This window comes from Patagioenas fasciata, chromosome 5 (assembly GCF_037038585.1).
Source record: "Patagioenas fasciata isolate bPatFas1 chromosome 5, bPatFas1.hap1, whole genome shotgun sequence".
Classification (NCBI taxonomy): domain Eukaryota; kingdom Metazoa; phylum Chordata; class Aves; order Columbiformes; family Columbidae; genus Patagioenas; species Patagioenas fasciata.
Window position 1 is genome coordinate 43,116,607 of NC_092524.1, and position 17,274 is coordinate 43,133,880.

General features: G+C 36.4%; 1 protein-coding gene across 7 annotated transcripts in view; it reads left to right on the plus strand.

Annotated features, from left to right (window-relative positions):
• Positions 1-17,274, plus strand: part of NPAS3 (neuronal PAS domain protein 3) — a 612,196-nt gene that overhangs the window by 531,480 nt on the left and 63,442 nt on the right. The gene's annotated exons all lie outside the window — the stretch shown is intronic.

Below are 17,274 nucleotides of genomic sequence, written 5' to 3' on the forward strand. Positions count from 1 at the left end.
CTCAAACTTCTGCCCCTGTTGCCATGCTGCATGTCATTAGGGTTTCTGCTCTGGTTTTGGCTTTTATTGCTTCATGGTGCTATCCCTGTATGCCCTGAATTTTCTCATTCTCAGTCAAAAGATCCTTGACATTATGGAAGCTTTGTGAAAAACAGCCCATCATCATTCATACAGTTCAACATAAACATAAAGAGTTGTATAATTAAATATATCTGTAAAAGAAACTTTTAAGATAGATTGGCTTATTAGAATTACATTATTATGAATCTGTTTCTATGCACTGGTAAAAAAAATATAATGTGTGCCTGAAGTCATAACTCTTAAGTTCTCTTAATGTCCTAAATAAGTGACCTAATTTTAAGAAATGGTGAGAACCCATTCGTCTCTCATGTGATTTCCATGACAGCTTCCAAATGTAATTTTAAAGCTGACTTGCAGGATCAGGTCCTGCTATTGTCAAATGAGGTGAATTAAGGAAGCTATGTATTCCTCTGAACTGCTCAGCTGCGAACTGTTAGAGTCAAATAAAACTGGCAGAATAGGATTCCTGCATGGGGGGGAAAAAAAAAAAAAAAAAAAAAAAACGAAACACCACAAAACTGTACTGGTGAAATTTAGATCAGCAGAATACACTTTTGCCATATTAGAATTCAGTCACAAATCAGCTCCAGAAATACTGCTCTAGCAAAGAAAAAAAGACGCATGCGGTTCATAACAATAAGTGGTTAGGGCTTCACATATACACTTCCCTCAAAAGAAATGTTCTTCTAATTAAACAATTGTTCACAGAAATCACATCCTAAGAACTGAAGGAAAAGAAATGGAAACTCCTGATTGTTCCTTTTTATGCTTTCGTACCATGAACTGAAATACAGTTTATCACAAAACTAGATTTTTTCTTCAGTTCAGCCTGCTGTTTATAGTAGAAGAAAATCACATATTAACATAAAGCTATGAACCCAGTTTTAAATTCTACTTCTGATATCAAAAGGCCCTTCATAACTTCAGATGAGCCTTGTTAAATATCTAGCTCCCTCTTCAGCCCCTTCCTTTACTTACAAACCTGATTACAATACCTGTGGTTGTGTCACTCTAGATCTTTGCAGCTTAGATAATTCTTTTGTGTTAATTCTAATCTTTTTACTCTTTTGACTACAAAACTGATACATTGGCTATAGAAGCAAATCAAGCATAAAGCAAATCAAAACTTTGAGAATATCTTATTTGTCTGTGCATTTCCTAAGTTTCCTTACTGTATTCCCAGTTTACTCAGCAGCTCTGTTCTGCAGGAATCCTGCTTGCTTGTACCTTTCCCTTTTTCCTTTAATGGTGACATTGTCTGGGCTGAATTTACTGGTGGTTTTCCTGAGAGGAAAACATAGACTACATAGCAAATGGTTGTCATTCTTTGCATGAGGCTATGCTGAGGCTATTCATCAAAAGGCTATGTCTGTTGTCTTTCCAATACCATGATTTTCCATCCCAGACTGTAGACAAGCAGCTGTTCTTTCTCCTCAGGATATTTTAGTGGTGTTTAATTGCTTGCTACTGTGAATAGTTGTTGCCTTGACTAACTGTTGCATTTCATTTTCACTTTTGTCAAAAGATAATTGCATTTGGGCACCCCCATGTTGTAGTGTGTTAAATCCCAACACTGGATGCATGCAGACTTCAGGAAGAAGTACTTGCATTTTGAAGGTTGCTCAGAGACAAGGCATAAGAAGGTTAATACCTCTCAGACTGTAGGATTTGGTATGTGACTTGACCTAAAAGACTCAAAATGGAAGCTGAGAGCATGCTCCACTTCCAAAGCTCTTTTCTATTAACAGTCCATCACAACTCTCCTTTAACTTAGCGAGTGACTCCACTGCTCATTACAGTCAGACCATTTAGGCAAGGTTGGGCTTCCTCTGAAAAGAGGAACCTACACCTCTATTCTCACATGGTGCAGCAGCTTCTCTTTGGCTCCTCACGTTTGAAGTCTGGACAGGGGGCAAGTAGAAGCATCACCCCAGGAATGCAAATGGTGGCAGTGCTGTGACAGGGATCTTAATCTTCCTTGATATATGCATGCCTGGGCATGTCTCACTTCCCAAGTCACTTGTGCAGGTGTGGATGGGGCTGTGCAGCCATCATGACAAGCACGGACAAAGACAATCATTGTATTCGGGCTGAGTTCTGCTGTTTGTTGTTTATTAATGATGTGGTATTTATGCCATAAATTCTTTGTAACTTGTGAAATTTCTTTTGGGAGACCGCCACAAGCTATGTAGTCCAAGGGTGTTTGCTGTATCTGTTTGATATTTGTGTAGACATCAGTATGCTTGTCGTGGAAGGTCCTATATAAATTAATCAGCAATATTACTAATGTCAGTTTTTATGAACACACATCTCTCTGTTGTATAAATAGCTGATCCTTTTGCATGACTCACTTATCTTCTAACAAGGAAACTTTATGGTTCATGATTTTGCATGAAATGTTAATCATTGTCTCATGGCTTCGTTAGTGTTCAATAAAGTGGACCTTCCTGGAGAATATTCAGTGAGTGTGGATGGATGTGACACTTAAGGTACTCAAAGTATAGGTAATAAAGGAAAAACAAATGAGCATTGCTTACATGTTCAGCATTACCTTTAGGAGGTCTACAGAGATTTTGGTCTGCGTTTGCACTAATCTTATGTCAGTGACTGTCATATTACATTAGCAAATTTAATCTTTGTTAATGTGATAGAAAGTTGCTAATACAATGAGACTCATTACATTAACAACTTTTGCATCATGTTAGCAAAAGCCAAATTTGCTAACAGAATGCAAAAATTACCCATATGATGAGGTAATCATTATCATTATTCTAACACCTGATTATATTAAGCAGCTACTAACATTTTTTAAATGAAATCACTATTTGCACTGTACTGGGATTTTCTAGGAGAATTTGGGGTATCTAAGAAGGAAAATACCAATATTTTTTAACAAAAGCTTTTTTAGAGATATGGGTTTTCTTTTGTATTGTGATATAAATATCACTTAATCGCGGTCATTCTGAAATTAAATTTGGACATAGGAAACTTTTTTCCTGTAGAACAGTGAACCATATAATGAGCTATGTCATGACTAAGCCAGTAAGAAAGTATAAAGAGAATGTGGATCACTGTTGGCCTTGTATCGCCTTTTGGCTTTGAAAAGTAGTTTCGTATTATAAGTCATATTTTGCAATATATAAGAACTTATTTCATTAAAATATGTTCATTTCACTGTTACAATTTGTATTTTTTGTAGCGAGACACACATGCATTTTAGAATATATTTACATATTAGATTTATAGTCTTCCCTGATTACTTTATAACTGTCCATTAAAAATATACCAGGATAAAATAAAAATTATGATAAAACTTTTAATAGACGGAATATAATCTAACAGCAAAACTCTTTGATCACAATATATAACATGCTGCATCAATATTATAATTTATTTGAAAACAGTCTGGTTATTATTCTCTATAAAGCCTTCATTCCTGTACAAGCTATGCAATAACAATCTTTTAGCTGTAAAGATTGAGAAAATGGACTTCAGCACAGAGTCTTCATGAACAATCCCATAATGGTAATGGGCAAGCTTTGCAATCTGCTTACCGCCATGTAAGTAGTAGATTGGGGAAAACATAAAGAACATTTTGAATATATAATGTGTATGCAGCAAAGCCAGACATCTTAGGCCAGCTGGAGGATGGAGTTTCACAGTTATGAAGGGATGTTGCACTTAATGTTAAGTCCATTCAAGGACCTGTAATGACTTCAGCTGAAGTACTTGAATTTTTCAATACTTGAAGAGGACCACTAGCATGATGTTCACCACAAATCTCCTTGGCTTCAGAATTTACTTCTACCTTAGCACAGGTCATCTTTAAGTTATTTTGTTGTTGTTTTTTGTTTTTTAATATTTAGGGGATTCTTTGGAGGGGTATTTCTTTTATCCCTATAGACCAAATGACTTCTAGTGTCGTGATGCAAAATATTGCTCTCTTTAATTTCTAGAGAAAGTATATCAGAATGTTCCAAGTCAAAGATAGCAGAAGAAGGAAAGAGGAGGTCAAGGAGTTGTGTGTTCCTTCTGGAGAGATTCCATTTTTTTTTCTGTGTTACTGGTTTTTTAGAAACCCCTGAGAATTTTAAACCTGGTGGTGGATGAGTAAACAAGAGAATCTTCTCCTGCCACAGATCTTTATGTGGAAGAGGAATTTATTAGGAACACAGAAATTCCTATGAGTGAACATTGTCTATCTCGCCCACTAGCTTCTGTTTTAAAGTAGCTGATACCAAGTATTTCCAAACTACATGTAAAATCTACAGAATGGCAAAAGTACCAAATAAGTTAAAGCATAACGTTTGACATCTCATGTAAATTTTATTATACACAGTGTAGTGTGGTTATTCTTGTTCACCTGATAAACATTTAGTCCTTCTTTTGATGTTTAAATTACATGTTGTGGGGGGAAAGTTATGTGGTTTTATCATTTTTTTTCTTCATCAGCTCAAAATGTGTCTTCCCTTTAATTTATTGGAAATCTTCTTGTTCTTATATTATCTTCTATGTATCATTCATTATTTTGTGTACCTTTTGTCACATCACTTGTTATTTATCTGCTCTCAGTGCTAAATATTTATAATCTCACTAATCTCTCTTCAGATGTCCTTCTGCTAGAGTTTTTCTGTTCCCATTATTCTCTTTTTTTAATAGCAGATGACCAGAACTGAACACAACACTCAGTATAAAGCTTGGGCTATAAATTTACATAATGGCATTGCAATATTTTCTTTATTAGTTTTAAATTCATTTTTATTTTATTCCAACAACTCCCTTAACTTTTTAGGTATAAGAGTCTCCATGCAGAGCAGATGTTTTCACTGAGATATTTCCATTTCCTTTTATTGCCTAGTTATAGTTATTTAAAACTCCTCAAAATACAGGAGTAGTTTCTTCCAAAGTGTGTTACATCTTGCACTTGTCAGCATGAAATTTCATCTATTGCTCTGTTGTTCACTTGTCTGCTCTGATTGCTACTTAGGTCCCTCTCATGTTCCTCCTGATCTTCTTTTAACGCAAATAGCTGCACTTTCAAGTCTTTCTACACTGACACTCACTATTCAAGTAAAACACATAGCAGATGGGAAGTCTGCAGATGCTTTCAACTGATTTACTTATTTTAGGTATGCATTTAGCATGAACAGGTTAAACATTGAAACCGTCCCATAAGAAAAAAGGCTAATAACCCAGATAAGCCAAAACCAGATTCCTAGGCCTCACTCTTTCCCTCTTTTCCCCGTAGTGCATTGGAGGCAGATCACAGAGAGCTTCTGTGGAGAAGGAAATTGTCTTTTATTTGTTCATAAGGATATGGTATTCTGTGCATTGTAATTTGAGTGGAAATGTCCTAAATAACAGACAACAGAAGAAAAAGCTGTAAAAAAGAGATAAAAACTAGAAGAAAAAATGCAACCTGCTAGAAGTTGGTATCTAGGACAGAAAGCAGGCATTTTTGTAAACCGCAAACCCGGGTACAATTCCTGCTTTTAGACACAAAGTGAAAACTGTCAATGTAAAAGTATTTTATATACTTCTGTAAACACATAAGAATATGTAAAGATGGATATATTTATATATTAACATAAAGTCAAAGGTCAGATCCAGCTCTGCTTAAGATTTATTAGTACTGCTGTATTTTTCTTTCAAATTCTCTTTCTTTAGTATAAGCCTGTATTTTTTAGTGTTGTGGCACTCTAGTAAAGCAACTAACTTTGTTAAAATACATAAGGTTTTTATCTATTGGAAGGAATGCATAGGAATATACTTTTCAAATTTGAAATGGAAGTCATCTGCAGTGGTACTCTTCAAGGACAGAAGGGTTAGCTGGCACACAGGTGGGAGAAGAGTTGCTCATTAGGGAAGTTTTGTTATATGATAACATATAATTAAGGTAATGGTCACAGCTTGTGTGACAGCAAACACTCTGGCAGTTGTTTGATTGCTGGCTGGGTCAGGAGATCAGCTCTTTCTACAAGATGTATCCACATTAGTGTGTTAGTGAGCAGGTTAGAAAGCAAATTACAGCTGCCTTTCTTAGGCATATTACTGCAGAGGCTCATTGTTTTGGCTTTTTTACTGAACATCAGCAGTAATATGGCTTCTGAAGGCTTCGTGTGACAGGTTAGGCATTTTATCCTTTGAGTAAACAGTAATCATGGTGTGAAGAAAGTCGGGCATTGGAGATTTTTCCCATTCTTTGAGAATTCCATTCTTCCTTTTTAGTTTGCTCCAAGGGCTCTTTGGGGATACATATATTAAGCCCTTTAAATAGTTCATAATAAATCTTTGTCTCAGGCTGATTCTGACAGTTTTTTAAAGAGTCTTTTAAGAGAGAATCCTCAATCATTTGTTAATCCATGGGGTGATCTTCAGACTTGGAGGAAAAAGAAACAGTGCAAGCTCCAGGGTTGTGAAAATACAATGTAGAAAATTTTTAACTCGGAAGAACTCAGGAGATACTGTACCGTGGAAATGTCACCAATCATACAGTCTTCTGCCTCTGTCTAAATGATCATTCTCCAAGTTACTAACTTTGTGAACAGTGGAGATAGAAAAATGGGCTAACAAAAAAGGAAGAGCAATTATTATTGATCATTTTATTCTTATTATCTTGGCTTTGGCGTTATTTCACTTAAAGCTTGAATTGAAAGGGCATTATGGGAAAAATAAGTAATTGTTCCCATTGTTAAAATAAAGCAAATAAAAAGAAGTAGCATTCCTTCTGCTAAGTGTTTACCATTCAAGCCTTGTGATAAATCTGCCAAAATACCTACACTGTGGGCTGTTTTCCAAAATGCTGTTTCCTGTTTAATGTGACAGATTCTGATTGTGTCTGTCAAAAACCTTCTTAACTCCACAGTGCAAAACAAATAAATAAATAAATAAAGGGGAAAAGATAATAAAATATGTCCGGTTCATTTGACATTTGTTTTCACCAAATAATTTGAGTGAGTTGTTTCCTAATAATAATGCAGGGCTGCAGCCCACTGGAACTGCTGTTAGGTATTTGTTTTCAGCAGCCTCAGGTCTGTCATTTTTGGAGATACCTGTTCTCAACTCTCTTTGAATTTCAATGGCATAGTGCTTGTCATTATTTTAGGGTTTTTTTGTAAATTCTGCATAAGGAAAGAAATCTGTAAATGCTAACTTCTCTGTAGACGAACTCTCGATATATCTCAGGAACACTGTTGCCCTATTTTAATTTAATAGGCTACCCTGAGGACGGTAACCTGTAACGGGAACAAGGATATTGTACTAACAAGGGACAAAGCTATAGAGAAACCTGGATAGTTGGGCTTCTTACCCCTTCTGCAGCCAGAACAGGAGTGTTGGAGGTGAAGGCTGCTACTGGACCGAGTGGTACATCCCAACAGCATCAGCTGCCTGCCATGCCAGCTGTGCTGGCGAGTCCCTCCGGGGCAGCAGGATTAGCAGCCTGTCTGGCTCTGCCTGGCCTGGACCAGGTCGTGGAGTTTCTGCACGACAGATGAGAGGGAACAGTTGCACAGCGAAACTTGTGATGATGGAAATATTAATAGCATTCTGAAATAAATTCACATGCACAGTGCTGAGCACATAAGTTTTTTCACATTTAAGTAATGGTTCTATTCACAGGATATTTTTAAGAGTTACTTGTTTGGGCCAAGGAATGGTGATGCCTGTATTGCTTAATATTTTTCCATTATTCTTTTTCTTTAAAAATAGTGTTCTTCACACTGTTTTTTGACATGGATAAGTAGATTCAGTCTGAGTATGTGAAATTATGTTTTCTAACATTTTAAAAGTATAGCTCGACTGTGCTCTGAACTATGAAGCAATGCAGCTAGAGAAAGTAGCTCCTAAGGCACATTAGACCAAGACTTTATGCACATCCTGCAAAATCTGCAGCATTTCCCTCTATCCCCCAAAGAATCTGCATATTTTCATGATGCCTAGCACCATGCCTATTACCACTGTCCAGCAATGAAGTTATCTGTGATCCAAACATTAAGCCCTATGGAGAAAATGTTCTCGCTAATTTCATTTATTTTCCCTTGACAAAATATGGCTTTTAACTCCCACTCGTATTTTTATTATTATTGAGCCATTCTAAATCAGAGAAAACGTTGTTTTATAGAGAAAAATGTTTATTGCCTTGCATACTTCAAAATATTTAGAAAATACTAATTTGCATTTGAGACACCAATACACATCCAGATAAGGTTCAAACTTGGAACAGGGAATGATTTGGTAGAGCCCATATGACTGAAATCCGAAGAATAGGATGGAAACCTGTTTGCAGTTTTAAGTAGTTGTTCGCTGTTAGCAAAGATAGAATCAGATACTTGCCATGTTTGAAAAACAAGAGGTCAAATGATGCCACAGTCTTACCACCCTTTTTTGCCATTTTCAGTGTGTGAACAGAAAGTGGTAGGTCAGATGGTTTTCTATGTTTATTGCTGCTAAACCAGTAAGCATTCGCCATTAGTAATGATCAGTCTGTGTTTGCACATTATGCTTGCTTGGTTTAAATATATGCCCAGTAGCTACATACTTTTCTAGAAAGGTTATTCAGCAAGGTTACACAATTTGTGCAAAGTGATTTTTTGGCAGGATTCTATACACATTGATACAGCAATCCAGCAGATACTAGCAACCAGTTACTGCCCCTTGGTTAGGCTGCATGGAAGATTCATGTATATAAAATAGTGTATTAAAGTAAACTTACAAAAGCAAAGAGCAATCATTGCAAATGTAATTTTTTCTTCCTCTTTGGGATTCTAATTTTAAAAGCATTAAAGAAGACAGCTGCTCATGCTGTGATATGCGCTAAACAGCCTGAAGGATGGAAAAAAATATATTTGTAGCTCATAATAACTATTGACCTTTCTGATATACAATGTTCTCTGTGTTAGCTATTCTGTTCTATCAACAGTGAAGATTGAACATGACTTTTTAATAGAAAACATGGGGTTTCAAGCTGCTTTCACAAAGGTGTTTATGTATTGTTATTTTGTATTGTAGTACAAAGACTAAGTCCTGATGCCCTTTGTCTGACATCATGTTTGTCATAAAAAAGCCCCACTGTTACTGACTGGTTTATATGAGGAATTGGCTCGTAACCATTTTATAGTTGTGATAAAACCATTGCTCCACTAGATCCAGAACACAGGTATTGAAAATAGAATCCCCCAAATATCCCAGCAGCACAAAAGGTATTTTCTGGAGAAACAGATCCCTCAAGTGGCTATATTTATGGGAGTATTCCACTAAGATTTAAAACACTCATTTTTTGCATTCATACTGCTCGTTCCTTGCCATACACAGGCTGCTGCACAGCAGCTTTTGCTAGATGTCGTGTGCTTTATGATACTCCATTTTTTCTCTTGAACTTTCCTACTGCTTAGCTGCTGAGTACAGAAACATCCGCTAGCAGCAGCTTGACTTTGACACTTGTGTATGTTTCCCCAGAGTGGGATCATCCCAACATCAACTGAGCAGCATGAGGCAACTTGGCTGCTCTTCTTTCCCTCAGGGAAAAGCTTCACCAAAAAGCATCTCCCATTTGGCATATGAAAATCTGGAAAGCAACCTCTTTATTGTGCTTTTTAAGCCTAAGCAGGCTGGCAATGTTAGGCAACATCAGAAAAGACTTTTTAATTTTTGTTGGGAGATTTTTTTTATGCCATGTGCTGGGAAGGAACTTCACTGGACCATAATTGGCAGCTCTGAACCACAGTTATTTTCACAGCTATGCTCTGGAGTGTCAGTTAGTGATTCACAAGTTACAAGGCAAGAGCAGAAAACTAGCAAGAGAGTAAAAAATACCCTCAGTTGATCCTTCTAGGGCATGAAAGAGAGGCAACAGCATCAGCATTTAATGGCAATTATATGCTGAAACAAGATGCTCAAAATTGTTTATAAGAAATTGGTCAGTAAGAATAATGAACATTTAAGTTGTGGAAACCAGCCACATTGAGACTGAAAGGAGATTTAGTGTCTAATGTTGTATAGCATCTGTATTCCTCACAGGCCCATAAAGCTCTCAGGGAATTCAGTGAAGTTTTTACCCTCAAAAATAGGCAGGGTCTTTTTTTTCTCTTTGCTGTTTCCTCATTTCCCAGTTTATTTTCTCCCTGCCAGTTCCCTGACAGAGGATAGATGTGCTATACTCATGATCCTGTGCTCTCCTAACATGGGAATCTTTCCTAGCCATTGGATGTATTCTGTTTCAAACTTTATTAGAATTGTTACAATGCAAGTAAACAGTAAGGAAAAGATACCACTGTGCTAATTTTCTTTAGGACTGTTACTGAACCTTGAAAATTAATGAGTTTCACTGACCTCACATGAAACCAAGACTATAGGTCAGGTCAGATTATTTATTCCATTGCTTAAAATAAATTAACTTTAAATGTGAAAACATAGAAGCAAGTTTAAGCTTCATATGCAGTATGCTTTATGTACCACTCACTCACTAGACCATAACAGCTCTTTGAGAGTTGTTCCAGTCTATTGGATGAATGTGGATACATTTGTGAGTGTTTAGGTAATGGATTGAAGCCCAGTAGACTGTAACATTTCCAAAGATTTTTTCAGAGTTAGTTTCCTACCATGATTAGTTCTGTTAATAGCAAATCTTTATTATGTTGTTTTCAAACAAGCAAAAAAGCTCTATGTATTTCATAGATCACTGACCTACCAAAATTTGTTGTAAAATCTACCTTTCTGTGTTATAGGAGTAACAAAAATCTTATTCGTAGCTTCATCCTGGCAACTCTTTATTGATAGCTCTATCTTGGCACCTAACTCATTTCATAATTTACCAGATATATAAAGAATTCTGTGGGATAAAGTTTACATGGGAAGTAAATTGCCTTTTTTGAGAATTCATAGCCTGATAAGACATGTTTCTAGACTAGAAGAAGAAGAAATAGAAGGAGATGCAGAAGCAGAAGAAGAAGAAAGGAAGCTTTGAGAGGCATTAAATAAACTAACACTTCTTAGTCCAATAAAGAGTAGCTCAGATTACTTTGGTTCTGCAAGGATAATAGAACATAACAAACATTTGTTTGTATAATAGAGAAAGCTTGTCAATGAGTTTGTACTTTAGTTTGTTGTACATAACTGCAGCTGGTACATGGGGCCAGTCAGGCTAAAATAATTTGTAACACTACAGGATAACTTTTCAAAGCATGTCTTATTTCTCTGCAGGTGCAGTCTTTTATGTGCCCAGAATATAGTATGCATGTAGTAGTGTTTGAGCATGTAAAACCTGCAAACTGAGCATTAACAGTCATAGACAAATATAGTTTGCATATTGAAGTTGTGTTGTTTGTATATGTAGGGTAGTTATGTGAAACTGCAACTTATTTTGCCAGTAATTGCATGCACAGTTTTGCTTATCCATTGGTAAAACAGCATTAAGCTCCTTCAGAGAATTCTGGCTTACTTTTGCCTGTGGTTAATATTAGGTCTGGTGTATTATGAGGGATGACACAAGCACATTTGAAAGGCTGGTGTAAACACATACACCAGATAGAATGTTGGCATGGGCAACCAAAGCCCTAAGCAACAGGCCACACAGCATGCTAGAAATTATAAAATAATAATAAGGAACTTGATTCAAGTATTTTCATAGCATTCCTACTTACTTAAAAGGGACCAGGCTCTAGTGAATTAAGTTTCCCAAAGACAGGGAACTTGTACTAATTGAGACACACCTGGCATCCCTCAGCTGCTCCAGAAAGACTTGGGTTTTCTGGAGGTCCTGTGGGAAGCTGCCGTTCCTGTAAACACCTCAGGCACTGTGGGGCAGATCACAAGAATACTGCAGATCTTTGTGTGTGCAACTGAATTAAGCCTTTGATCACTCAGAATTCATCCCTGAAATGAAGCAACTGTTCTAATGCATTTCTAATAGTTTGTCCCATTAAATTTTATATAGTTAACCATTGGGGTTTTCAATACTTCCTTTGGAGGAAATTGTCAACAAATCAAAAATTTGGGATTAACTATGTAAATTAAAAATATTAACTACACTGTGTTGTGGCCAAACAGTTCAAGTCAACAGATTCCTCTATAATATCCAGGTTCTTGTAAATTCACAGTGTATAAGGTGGATCAGATGTTAAACATCTTCTCCCACTTTTCTGGCTGTTGTATCTAAATTCACTGCTACTTCACTGACTTGACTTTTGCCTGAACACACATACTTTCATCTCATTAAAAAGAGGTGCTCTATATATCTCCGAGGCAAATTTATTTTATGTCAAATTAGTTGTAAAAAATTAAGGATTTTATATAATGACAACCTAATGGAAACAATCTGAGGTGCCAGCCTATCTCATCAGTTGTGGGATCTGGAAAATTTGGAGGGATAAGAGAGAAAACAACAACAGCAGCAACAATTAAAATAACCAGCTCTCAACAGAAGTCTGATAGGGTTTAAAGTTTTTATGCCTTTGAGTTTCTAATAGGCTTATAGGTCATGAAAAGTGAATTGTCTTCATCTTGGAGGTAGAATGACAAGAAAGAACAGTTTATTATCTTGTCTGAAAACATTACCTAGCAATAAATTCTTTAGAGGAAGTCATCCTTCTTTCCATTTCTCTTGGAAGAGCTGCCCTGAGCCTTTCCCTTTTCAGTGAGGCCTTGACCAGAACCCGGCATTATTCCCCCTGTTCAAAGGAAACAAGGGAACTAAGTCACCAAAAGCCTGGGATCCAATTCTTAACTTCTTCAGCTTTTCAGTAAATAGCAAAACAGAAATTTTAAGAGTCTTACCAAGTTAGATACAAGTACCTTGAATTTCAGATCCAAATCTGGTTATTTAGGAAATCATGTTCCTGTTTATAACTGGGACAGCTTACAGCTAAAATGTTATTCCTACAGCTCCTTTTAGAAAAAGTACTGCCTTGAAAGAATATTCTAGCCTCTTCTTTGCCACCCACAATATTAAAGTAATAGTTCAGATAGTCCTTGATTTTGCAAGGTGCTGAGCATACCAGTGAGACCAAGAGAGTGCCCATGGAAATTGCTGGCTCTGTGCTCATCGATTGATCTCTAGGCAGGCTGCCCATGTGCATAAATATGCCTAAGTGATCATCCAAATAGTCCAAGAATCTTCAGCACCTTCCTAGACCAAGCTTTAGCTTCCAGTACTTGCCCGTGTTCAGCCTGCAATCAAACTGAACCCATTTCGCTTAAAACCATGCATTTGCACAAGTGCTAAGTAAAATTTCATAGTAAATTGCACTTATTGGAAATAAATTATCTTAACTTGAAGCTTTTGAATTGTATTTGCTAGGCTAGTAGTTAGAAAAATCTATCTCTTAGCTTATAAAATTATCTAATTTGATCTGTAGGCTAGTGAGAGACAATGACCTTGGCAACAGTGCTTTTTTGAGGGTCATTTTTTCTGATTAAAAACACACTTTAAGAGGCAATAATGTGAGAAAAAAAAAAAAACAGGACAGTTAACTACTGAAGGTTAAATTTCCCCAGAAAGTCTTTTAATGCCTGGCTACAGACAATAAACTGCACACAAGAAACATAAACATTTACAAAGATGCATCTACTACAACTGAAAATGATAGATTAATGTTACCTTATTACTCATCTGCACATGATTCTCAGCTGCTTATGCAAAGGATTATAGAACTTGAAAATGTGGGGAGAGGTTTGCAAGTGTAGAAGATAACATGAGAAAAGAGCTCCCTTTTTCTAACTATTTCATATGTTCTCTTATTTTGTTTCTCTTTTGAGAGCTGTGTAGTTGATGTTTGAGAATGTCCCCTAAAACCTGCATAGACACTTGTTCTCAAGGAAGAGAAACAAAAGCTAGGTGAAAACTTCCTAAAATGATACCAAATCTGGAATTTCCTTTATGTTAAACCATAAGCCTTTTTCCACTAGCCACTTCAAATTCCATGGTATTTGGTTCTCCCTCTGTAGCTTCTGGTTCTTCTAAGAATGAGAAGTCTGTCTTTCATCCGTTTGGTGCGCAAAAATGCATTTTTCTCTTCTCAATTATCTTTAATGCATGTGAGGAAAAAAAAAAACACACAGAAGTTGGTGACTATTTATTCAGGCTACTTTGACAGCATTTTATTATTTAAGTCATAAATCAAATTTGGAACTTCTTTTCTTCCTGGGGGACAAATTGTTTATTTGAATTTCCATCTGCTTGTGAATCAGTCATAGGGATAGTACTTGTGCTCTTGCTGTGTGATAGCAATTATTCGCGTAGTTTTACCTTGTTTTGCTCTATAGCAGTAAGGTAGTCAGGCCGCACACAGGTGCTGGAGTACATCTGCAGATAACTGCAGGATCAAGAGCCATGGGCCTCAGGTCTCCCGTTAGGTGCATGTTTATCTGTCAGTACACATTCCACTAACATCAGAAGAAGTCTTCCAGCATGGAAAGTTAAACAGTGCATCACTGGTTTCTGGAGTCTGGGCCCAAGATTATTCCCAAGGCAAAGCCCATTGAAGGATCAGAGGTACAAGGCTTATTCACAAAGAAATGCTTAGAAGGGGATAACTAAATAACTTTGGGAACTCACCACTGCTGTCTCCCCATTAGCCTCTGTGGTTCTTAGTTAATGTTTTGATGTTTGTGGCACTTTTGTGCAGGTATAGTGGGTTGCAGCTTTGTGCCCTTTGAAACAGACAGTGCATTCATTGTGTCCAGAAATCTCATCCTGCATTAGCAGCTTCAGGAGTGGAAAGAGAAGAGGTTTATTCCTTTAGTAGTATCTGCCAAAGATATTTAAGGACACACAAAGGAGAGTGCTTTCCCAGCAGAGTACACGGTTATCTGTTTTGCGAAGACAATCCAGACTTACTTTTTATACTTCTAAGCCTGACAGTGTATAGTGCTTTCACTCACACGCAGTGAGCATTGACTTTTATCATATTATTAGCATTCTAAACTCACAGTTTCAGAGCTTTATAACTCAACAGTAGGTTTAGACTCAGTAAATTCAGCCCAGGAGCACTATTTTTCAGTGTAGAAGACATCTTTAGTTACTGTAGTATCAAGCAAAACAGACCTTGCTTATTTCAGGCTTTTTCAAAGGTCTTAGATTACAAATAAAATTAAAAAGAAAAAAGAAAAAAATTGATTACTACAGAGTTTCATTCTGATGTTCCTCAGATTGCTAGCTTTCTTTGACATAATTGGAAAAAAATGAAAAGGTTGAGTGATAGGCATTTAAAATCAACTCCTGAGAACTCATAATGGACTATATTCCATATATTCCTGTGCAGTTCACACTGACATTGACGATTGCGTTCTGTAGACATCCTATTTTTAAAATCCTGCATGCATAATCACTGTTAGCATTGTTAGAGTATCTACCATGGGTGCGTGCAACTCTGAATGCAGATTCATACTACCAGCCATAATGGTTCTCTCCTGAGAGAAATTCAGAAAGCTGTTCATAAGCTGTTCTGGACCTTTAGGTAACTAATCCCATCTCACACATACACTCTCAGGTACTTTTTGTTAAAGAAAATCAAACACTTCAGAATACATATTTATATGACAGACACTGTTCCAGTCTGTTGGATAGATTATATGCATTTTGTAACATTCACTTACAGAGATGTATAGGTTTGCACATATTATAGTAACAGCAAAATAATGTTAAGTTTATGATATAAGGTGACATGAACCCAGAAAATGTCAATGCCAAGTATACCGTACTAGATGCCAGATGTTTTCCTTTCTTTCATAAAACTGTGTATGAAAGAGAATTTTTAATTTCAATTGCTTGGGAATGGTACATATGTATTACAGCTTGATCATTTTTTGAGTGTGAGATATTGTGTGTTTAATTAACATTACATCTGTGTGTTTAGGTAATTACCACTAGAACACATGAGGACATATTGTACTTATTGCCTGTGCTAGAGCTTAATGTGCTGGACTACAACAACTACACTTGTTAAGCTGATTTTAGCATTTCTTCACACAGCAGGAAGCACCCATGCTGTGGTTTCTTAATGTACTCTTTAACTACTGCACTGCAGAGTACTGTACAATAAAAATAATAATTAATTATGATCCTCATCTTACCAGTACTGCTGCTATCCCGGTGACCCTGGGTGCTGTTCCAGGGTTCCACTATCCTGTACCCTGAAACATGTATCTTTCCTTTCAGAGTTTTATTTCTTCAATGATATTGCTGAGCAGAGTTGAATTTTTTGAGGACAGGTTTGTTGCATGGATTATGATGGCTTCACATTTGTTCGGGTCTCCAAGGACCAGGGACCAGCACCAATAAATGTGAGAGAGACAACAGCAGAATGGCATACTTTCCCATTTCCACCAGGATGAAAAAAAAATACTCTAAATTAAGTCTAACCTTAAATGTATAATCTGTCCTTGGGAGAAATAAAAAAAAAAAAAAAAAAAAAAAAAAAAAGGATATAGCATCTTCAAGCTCTTGGCATGCCTTACGAGAAAAAATTGGTTCTAAGGGTCTCTGATCTTGTGTTTTAGCAAAATAGAACTGCACGGCTGACTGACAGTTCTGATCTAAAGCATTTACGTTTAAGTTTTGATCTCTCTGCTTTTGATTAAAACTAATGAGCTCATTTAATTCAAAATGGGAATCTCTGATAAGAGAAATAAGGTTGATGTGATTGGATTAGAGGGGCAAATTAAACTCTTAGAGCAGAAGTTTGTGCTTATATAGTGTATTAAAAAGCTGTTGGCGTATTATGGCGTGTTAGATGATGAGAAAAATTTCATAGTAATTCATATTTAATCAGAAGAAATGAAAGTACTAAATATAACATGGCTCTGCTTTTCCCTCGAGTGATAAAGAGCTGTACATTTAAAATGACATCAAATTCATGCTCTCTAAAACAAAAAAATCTTAAGAGAGACACTAAAGAAAGGGACACTGTTGTCAGTTATTTCATCACGATAGAGTTAAAAATGTCATAAACATGAGACAATGTGATGACATTAAATCAAGGACAATTTGATATAATCCTTAGCTCACAAACAAGTTTTTGTGTTTCTGTTGACCGCATAACAAATGCTTTTTAAATACCTGAATACTTTCCACTAGTAGCTTGGTCAGTTCTCTAAAGCAATAGCACAATAATTTCACAACAACTTTTTTATTCGGTGTTAATTACTCATTAAAACTGAAAGTTAGATTATCTCCAATAATACTTGCTTATCGTAGGC